At 40.0% G+C, this 9520-nt stretch overlaps 1 long non-coding RNA gene across 1 annotated transcript in view; it reads left to right on the forward strand.

The window, feature by feature from the left end:
- The first annotated feature begins 4482 nt into the window (after positions 1–4482).
- LOC115305651 overlaps positions 4483–9520 on the forward strand; it is an 8722-nt gene continuing 3684 nt past the window's right edge. The window contains exons 1-2 of the long non-coding RNA XR_003914915.1: positions 4483–4585; positions 5728–5800. This is a non-coding gene — a long non-coding RNA (uncharacterized LOC115305651). The remainder of the gene's footprint in view (positions 4586–5727; positions 5801–9520) is intronic.

Raw genomic sequence — 9520 nt, forward strand, 5'->3', positions numbered from 1 at the left:
GGCTAAAGTGTGGAGCACCTCTAACAAAGGATCGTGCCATCGATCTTGGGTTTCAATTTCCTTTCACCAATCTGCTTTTTTTTTTTTTTAAATTCTGAAGATATTCCTACTGATAAAAGAGAAGTGAAATTGTTAAAATTCCATTTTTGGTATGGTTTCTCAACCCAGCCATCTCCAACCTATTCTCCTCTTGCAACCACAGCCACAGTAATCTTTTTCTACCATGCAAATCTGATCATGTTTGGTTTTCTCTCACAGTCAGGATAAAATCTAATTTTTTTTTCTCATGGGCTTTTTTAAATTTTGTGCCCTCTTTACCATTTTGGCTTTATCTCTTGCCCCTTTCCTATTCTGCCCTGCAACCTAGCCATTCCAAGAGATGCAGTTTGCCTAGAGGAGTTTCTCAGTAGTGTCTTTTGGGTCAGATAATTTATTTGTTGTGGGAGGCCTGTCTTGTGCATTGTGTGGCATTAGCCTGCATGCCTGACCTTTACCCACTAGAGACTCGCAGCACCTACCCAGCTGTGACAACCAAAAATATGTTCAGACATTGCCTTATAACTCTTGGGAGGTAGAATTGCCTTTGGTTAAACACTGGGATAGAGCATGTTGTTTTAGGTCTGACCTCTGACCTTCCTTTCTACTTGGTAATCTTTCCGTGTAGAGGAGTAACCTTGTGATAACCTTGGGACAGTCCTGGCAACACCTGCTCATTTCTCAGTCTCTGTTCAGTCCCCCTTTCTTTGGTGAAGTCTTCCATGACTCCCACGGTGGAGTTAGGTGACCGGGCCCTTACAGTTACATAGCCCCTGGTTTTACTGGAGCAAGATCCAACTGTATCCTGATTCAATGGGTTTGCCTATCTCCATGTCCAACTGAGGGTTTCGAAGGCAAGAGTATTTTTAATATTTTGTCCTCTGTATCTAGCTGATAAGTACCTGGCCCAAAATATTGATCATATCTATCTATGTGCTTTAGAACTTTACAAGTTTGAATGTGGGGTATGATTAAAGCAGTTTAGAAATGACATTTAAAGGCAGATTAATTTTTTTCTCATAGCTGATATGGTGTCTATGATATTTTCCACTGTACCTAAAATATGATACTTCATATATATATTGTGAATAGTTATTAAACTTGTGTTTGAATACAATTTATAGATAATGTCTTGCATATATACAACCCAAACTAAAAAAAATTTTTAATGTCTATTTTTGAGAGACAGAGACAGAGATAGAGACAGAGCATAAGTTGGGGGAGGCCGAGAGAGAGGGAGACAGAGAATACGAAGCAGGCTCTGGGCTCTGGGCTGTCAGAACAGAGCCTGATATGGGGCTAAGCCCACAAACTGAGATCATGACCTGAGCCGAAGTCGGATGCCCAACCCACTGAGCCGCCCAGGCGCCCCGCAACCTAAACTTTTAAAACTTAACAATTCATGCAAATCTTATAAAGACTACATAATACTATGTATATTTGTAGGTATGTTTCTCTTGAATTTAAGAATTTTATTAAGAAAGTACTAGGACATAGACACTGTTGAATAACCAATTTCATAGAGCCATAAGCTTATTTGACAGTAATTTAGTATTTCTGCATTTTGTTATTTAGGACCAAATATGCTTTAAAAGTTTCATTTTTTTTTATTTAGGAAGTTTGTTATCCCTCAGTGATAACTAAAATTTTTTTTCAAGATTTCCGTGGTGCAATGCTTTACCAATGCTGCCATCTTCTGGATGCTATTAAGCATTGTAATAATCAAAGAAGCTTCTAGTTCACAGTGGTTGCCAAAAGTAATTGTGATACTTGGTCATAAAAAATGTTTCATTTACTTTTCTTTTTTTTTGTTGTTTGGTTTGAAAAAGGTCTGGATATATAATTTTTCTATCCCTCCCCACCTTAAAATTATTGACTATCTGCTTTTCCTCCTAACCATCTACTGATGGAGTCGGAATGGTATAGTAGTATTCAAGTCTACAGTGGATATGCTAAATGTCTTGATTTTGCCACTCTAGATCTATTATTCACCCTCCTCTGCTTTGTGTCCTATCAGACTGAGGCTGACCTATATGGACTATATCAATAAACTTCCTTGACTTTTAACTTCTAGTTGGATCTGGGCAATAAGGAAGTATTCAAAGGAAATCAAAGGAAGAGAATAAAGTAGAGCTAGAATGTATATTTCCCTCTGGCTCCCTTCTTAGGAGGTCACAGGGCTCTATCCCTTAACTGAAGGTCAGATCTCCTGGCAAGCGCCTTATCTAAGTAGCTCACTCTATTGCAGGGAAATAGTGATCCCTTCCTCCCAGTATCCTTCAGGGTTAAGGATGTTAACACAGTGCCTAAGTGTTACGAAACCCAGAGCACTTAACTGTCCCCTGTGGTTACCCTCCATTCACACCTTTGTAATGATCTTTTTATTACATATACCTTAAAGCAGCAAGCTTGAGTACATTTCCTGTTGAGTCCCAGAATGAAACAATGGGAATAAAGATAGCAGTTAGCCCACAGATGTGTTAGTAGGGCTAACTAAATGAGTATCTGACTAATGCTTAAACAATGGCTGAGAAAAGAGACAAAGATGAAAGCAATTGGAAAGAAAATGATAGTGATAGAGAACAAAGATGATCCAATACTAGGATAATTGCTATTCCTTTAGTAGTTAGAAGCTCCTTAAATGGAATACTTATATTGAAATATCTTTATAGAAAGGATTCAGAGATATAAAAGAAGGATATAAAGGAGTAGCAAATCAGTGACATGACAATAAGAAATAATTCTTTAAGCAACCAGCTCCCCCCCCCCAAAAGGCTCCCTGAAAGGAGAGAAAAGAAAAGATTGGCCTTATATTAATAATTCCAGAAGACATCCAGGTGTACACAGTTCTAAGGGAAAGAAATGTGACACAAGACTATAATCAAATACAACAGCCTTCCTTTTAACTACTGTCAGGGATTTCCTTGGTTGAAAAAGGACTAGACTAGGGCATCTGGGTGGCTCAGTCAGTTGAGCATTTGGCTTGATTTCAGCTCAGGGATGATCCCAGGGTGTGGGATCGAGCCCCACGTTGGGCTCTGTGCTGAGTGTGGAGTCTGTTTAAAATTCTTTCTCTCCCTCAGCCCTTTCCCTGCTCACATGTGCCTGCTCTCTTTCTCTCAAATAAAACAAATAAAAAGGCCTAGACTATTTTATTTCACAGTATTCATTCCCAAGGGAGTCTTAGTTTCATATGCGGATACCAATGAATATTTTGCCATAATGGAAAAAGTTTATCTATTAAACAAGTTATAAATATGTTTTCAAAAAATACCTGGTAAAATGACATTGTAGCTTGTAAACTAAACCATGCATTTGAGGGCATGCGCCAGGTTTTATCAGACCTCAGTGATTTTAGCCATTGGTCAGGGATATCATCTTTTGTTGTGAGTAAAAAAAAAAATACCCCAAAATTTACATGGTGTCTTCTTACCTCTACTTGTTTATGTCATTCATCTTCATATAGTATGTTATTGTGGACCCAAATAAATAGGGGTACACAGACTAAATTAGAGCCAGCTGTTACGGGCTGAATTATGCTCCACCCCCCACATTTGCATGTTAAAGTCCTAACCTCCAGTACCTCAGAATATGACTCTATTTGGAGATAGGTCTTTAAAGGGGTAATTAAGTTAAGATGAAGTTATTAGGATACGCCGTAATCAATATGACTGATGTCCTTATAGGAAGAGGAAATTTGGACAAAGACCTGTTCAAAGAAAGATGATGTGAAGATACAGGCAACGGAGCAAGAGTAGGTGCCCTGGGACCTGCCACCACCACTTAAGCAGCTAGCTTAACCTTCAGTACATCTTTGAGACTGACATTATATAGACTGTGATAATTCTTGTGTCTGCTGAATACCATATTTATCATGGCAGCTCAGTTCCCTTGGGCATTTGAAGGTTGACGATCAGGCGTTTAATCTTTATGAAGGCTCAGTAGAACTCCAGTGTATGTTTCTCCAAAGAGATGTTTTCTGCAGAAGAAAGCATAGCTCTTCTCCACCAGTTTAGATGGTTACACTGTACTTCTAGTGGTTCCAAATTATGTTCAGTCTGCTGCAAAAGCTAAATATCATTGGATCCCCTAGCGGCCTAACTGACACAAGAGCCTCATCACTGCATCTAAGACCTGTTGCAGAGATTCTGGTTGCTTGTGGGCCCCTTCAAACTGGCAGCACACTCAAATATGTACCTACGGTCCTTCAACTCAAGAGAGACCCCAAAGCGCCTCCTTTTCCTTGGTGGGAAGTGCAATGTTCAGCAACCGTTCTTTATTTTAGAAGAGCTATCTTCATATGATTCAGGCCACTCAATCTCTAGAAACTTCACTAGGGTGGCAGGGCCTTGAGTAGTGGGATTTATCGCCCATTCCCATGCGACACATGTGCGTCACTCTGGCAAATAGGATACTAACCATTTCGTTTGCTCATCAGTTCCACTCAGCATGATGTCATCCGTGTTGTGGACTGGCCAAGGTGGTGTGCCAAGGAAATCAAGGTCTCTGTGAACTAGATCAGAGGTTGACTTTTTCTGAAAAGAGCCAGGTAATGGATATTTTAGGCTTTGTGAGTTACGTGATTTCCGTTGCAACTCTTCCACTCTGTAGTTGTAGGGTGAGACATAAATAATACATAGATAGCATTCAAGTGACTATGTTCCAATAACACTTTATTTGTGAACACCAACATCTGAGTTTCACATGATTTTTACATGTCATGAAATATTATTTATCTTTGGATTTTTGTCCAACAATTGAAAAATATAAATAACATTTTAAGCTTGTGAGCCATACAAAAATAAGTGGCAGGCTTGATGTGGTCTTCGGGTTGCAATTTGCTGCTGGCTGGATTAGATTATGGCAGAGAGCAGGAGACTGGACATAGAGAGCTGAGGCAGAGCCATCAGAGTATAGCCAAGGGAATGAAAGCAAGCTGCTTCTGGTTATCCTTACACACTGTTGTACAGAATAAGAATACGACACTGCCAACGCTGCATACGAGATGTCAGGGGCTGTGTTGATTCGCTCCACTGAAGGAGCCAAGTCTAAAAAAGTAGCTGGAATTGAAATCACCACCTAATTAATGGTATCATAATCCATGGTCATCCTCTAAGATATTTCTTTCTTCTGAATATGCCATAAAGGCAAGTTAAATGGTAATAGAATAGGAATCCTTACTTAGGGCCTTTCTAGTTTTTGATGATAGCACTAATCTCTAATATTTCCCCAGGGAATTTTAAAATGTAATAAGGAAAACATTCAGTTATAAATTATTATGCAAAATATAATAATAATTTCAATATATATGTGTATTTATGTGCATGTACATACAAATAATATACTATTATACTGTTGAAGTGGTTATTACTTGGTTGTGTGAATATGGGTAATTTTTTTTGCTTCCGAACTTAAAAATTTTTTTGAAGTATTTATTTATTTTGAGAGAGAGAGAAAAAGACAGCACAAGTGGGGGAGGGGAATAGAGAGAGGGAGAAAGAGAATCCCAAGCAGTCTCTGCCCTATCAGCTCAGAGCCCGACGTGGGGCTCAATCCCATGAACTGTGAGATCATGACATGAGCTGAAATCAAGAGTTGGATGCTTAACCAAGTGAACCACCCAGGTGCCCTATCACTTCTGTACTTTTTAACATTTTCTATTACTTACTGTGAATATATACTCTCTTACAGACAGAAAAAAAAATCAAGTTTGTTTTCGTGAGGATAACTGTTAAAGTCAGAATGCTAAATTTATCTAGATAAGGTATGTGAACCTAATCCTGAGAATAGTTGATACCAGCACTAACCTCAGCAGATGTCAGTCTTTGAGTCATAAGTCATTGTACTAATTGCACAATTTCAATTAGTTCAGTATTCTTTTTTATTATTTGATTAAATATTTGAATGACTGCACATCCATATGTGTGTGTATGTGTATTTGCAAACAGAATTCTAAAGCTCTGACTTCCAAGTGAAAGGAAATTAATTAATGGAGCCTATTTGTAAAGTCTTCCCAAGCAAGTATTAATGATGTATGAAATATGTAACAGTAAACTAACTGGATGGTTCAGTGCTGTGGGTTCGAGCCCTGTACTATACATGAAGATGGTTTCTTACTGCCTTACTGTGGTAGGCAGAGTGTGTAAGAAGACTCCGTCATTGCTGCAGACCCCAGCACTACCCCTATACAGAGTTAACTGGAGAAAGAGGAAAGAAAGATCATGAATTTTTTCTTCTTTGTTTCCTTAAATTTTCCTCTATTTTTGGAGGCTTTAAAATCCTAGACATGGAAATCATAGCTCAATCCTGGAGTCCCAGTGATTTTATTGCTGATCAGCATAATGAACATAAAGCCAAAAGTATAAAGATTTCCAGCACGTGCTTTCTTCTGTAATGCCTTTCTAGGCTTTTCTCACTTGGGTATATTAACTGGTCACACAGTGGGAATGAAAGCGAGGTCTTGGGGTGCTAGGTAGCTCAGTCGGTTAAGTGTCTGACTTCGGCTCTGGTCATGATTTCATGGTTCATGGGTTTGAGCCCCGCGTCGGGCTCTGTGCTGACAGCTAGCTCAGAGCCTGGAGGCTGTCTTTGGCTTCTGTGTCTCCCTCTCTCTCTGACCCTCCCCTGCTCATGCTGTCTCTCTCCCTCTCAAAAAACTAAATAAAACATTAACAAAATTTTTAAAAAAGAAAGCGAGGTCTTGTTAGAGAAGATGAGTTCAGGGAAAGACTATGACCACCTGCAGACCACAAGGCCTTAGACACTTAGACAAGTTATATGAAGTGGCCAAAGTCCCTTATGTTTGGAGAACAAAATACATAGAAACAGGAAGGGAGCATTGGGCTGAGTATAGGAGTTCTTGGTTTTAGTCAGACTCTACTAATAATTAGACTCTCTAATAATAAGTAGATGTGTGACTTTGACTTACCACCAAATTTCTTTTTGTCTCAGCTTTTTTGTGTTTAAAAATATGATGAATTATATACTTTCTTGCGCTCTCTAGGGTTTTAGCACCTCTATTCTCTGGCACCCCGGGCTTACTTTCTCTAACATTAACCATGCTGTGTCCTAATTACTGATAAACTGGTTGGCACTTACACCCGGCCCTCTCCACCTGCTCACCAAACTGTAAGTTGTTTGAGATCAGGACCATGTCTAATTCAACGTTCTTTCCCAGTATCCAGCAGCTGGCCTGAACGGGGGCAGTTTGTGAGGCTCGGGTTCTGGGAGAACTCTAGACATAGGCTTGATCTTCCTGAGTAGCGAGTGTTCTTGGGATAAGAGGAGGAAAGCGAACAAAATCTACTGAGCTGCTGCATATATCCCTTAAATACTTTTGTCTAGTACATCTAAGATGCGATTTGGTACAGTCATGGCGACTTCACAGCACGTAGAGTACGCAGTGCGCCGCAGCAGGTGGCCGCCTCAGAAAGGGAACCCCAGGTTCCTTGTAGCTTCATCGCCCTGGCTCCTTTCATGTCACCGTGCCTTTCCTGGCATTAGTCGGTAGCACGGTCTCTGTGGAATAGGGTTATTGCTATGGATTTAGGAAAACAGACCCCAGGAGTGTTTGGACTGGAAAGAGCTTTTTTGAGATGCTATTTATGAACAGCTTACTCCAGCAGAGTCGTTATTTCTACCATTCAAGCGAATAGCTTCAGAGAGGGGATTGGTACAGGGGACGGAGGGGGTGGCAGGATACATTTATTGTCTTTCACCATTAAGGCCTCTTAGAATTTATTTATTTTTCTTTCCCCAGTATACTTCTTCCTCTGTGACCCCCCCACCCCTAATTCTGCCTTCGCATTCTTGTCGTGCACAGTTTATACCACTTATAAAGCATTGTTATCCCGCCTACTATTGTAAATGTTTATGTATCTGATTTTGACCCTGGCCCAGTATCTTCTGGTTCTGACACTGCGTAGCAAGTGTGTGTTCAGTAATTGCTTGTTGCATAAATCTTCTGTCTTTTCCTTTCAAATTTATCCTGAAATCTTTAACTACTTCAGGGATTTCTTTCTCCAAATAGAAAGTAATAACATGAAGAGACACTTCCAAGGAGGTGATAATATTTTGTGGGAACAGGGTGGGCTTGGGACTGGGTTGCTCAGACCTCACTTCAGTGAAGGCCTCGTCCCTAACTATTGTCCACTCTCAGCGGACGGCTCCAGCTGGCAGTGTCTTTGGGGATCACTTCAGCTGTAAAGAAAGGCTTGGGGTACCTGGGTGGCTCAGTTGATTAAGTGGCCAACTTTGGCTCAGGTCATGATCTTGTGGTTTGAGCCCCGAGTCGGGCTCTGTGCTGGCAGCACAGAGACTGGAGCCTCTTCAGATTCTGTGTCTCCCTCTCTCTCTGCTCCTCCCCCTGCTCTTTCTCTGTCTCTCTGTCTTTCAAAAATAAATAAATGTTAAAAAAAAAAAAAGCTGTCTCACCAAGGTCACACTCTTCTCAGGGTAGCCCACATTTAGTGACTGATCCAGGTCGGGCCATAAAGGCCTGACCTTTTTAGCCCCATGTGAGATGACTCTGAATGAGCCATTTTGGCTCCCATCTGAGAAACTGAGCTAGGATTTTAATTTAATTTTACTGTCATTTAAATTGGAATTGATGCATTAAAAGTTAATGAGTAATAATTACTAATCTACAAAGCATTTTTGACCTTTTACCTCTCACTATTTGAATAGATTGGGTTAAGAACCATTTACTTTAGAAAATTTTTCTCTTCTGCCCCTTTCCTGTGTTATGTCAAAATTTATTATATTATCAATTTTATTGATGATGATGCCAAGTACTTGATCCTTCTATTGTTTAAAAATTAGGTTCATGTGACACTTGCTCAGGGTCCATGATAGAATAGAAAGAATGTGGGTACTGGAGTCAGGCTGAGTGTTGGGGTTTTTTTTTTTTTCATCATATGAACAGGTTTAATGTAACATGGAATGCAAAAGATTAGAACCATTAATAAAAATCCAATTTTTCAACTTAAAAAAATAATTTAAATAAAATCAAAACAATATAGTGACCAGGAGAATAGTGCCATGACAATCACAGTAAATAGAAAAGCTTCCATTAACATTTCAAGGACATAACAAATGCAGTATGATACATATTTAAAATATTCCACTCAATTTTTTTTCCTCCATAATATTTTATTGTCAAATTGTTTTCCATACAACACCCAGTGCTCTTCCCCTTAAGTGCCCTCCTCCATCACCACCACCTCTCTTCTCCCCTCCCCCCTCCCCCTCAACCCTCAGTTCATTCTCAGCATACAATAGTCTCTGAAGTTTTGCATCCCTCTCTCTCCCCAACTCTCTCTCCCTCCTCCGTTCCCCCTGGTTCTCCATTAGGTCTCTCTTGTTTTCCTGCTAGACCTATGAGTGCAAACATATGGTTTCTGTCCTTCTCTGCCTGGCTTACTTCACTCAGCATGACACCCTCAAGGTCCATCCACTTTCCTACAAAGGGCCATATGTCATTCCC

Source organism: Suricata suricatta, chromosome 10, assembly GCF_006229205.1.
Source record: "Suricata suricatta isolate VVHF042 chromosome 10, meerkat_22Aug2017_6uvM2_HiC, whole genome shotgun sequence".
NCBI classification, from domain to species: Eukaryota; Metazoa; Chordata; class Mammalia; order Carnivora; family Herpestidae; genus Suricata; species Suricata suricatta.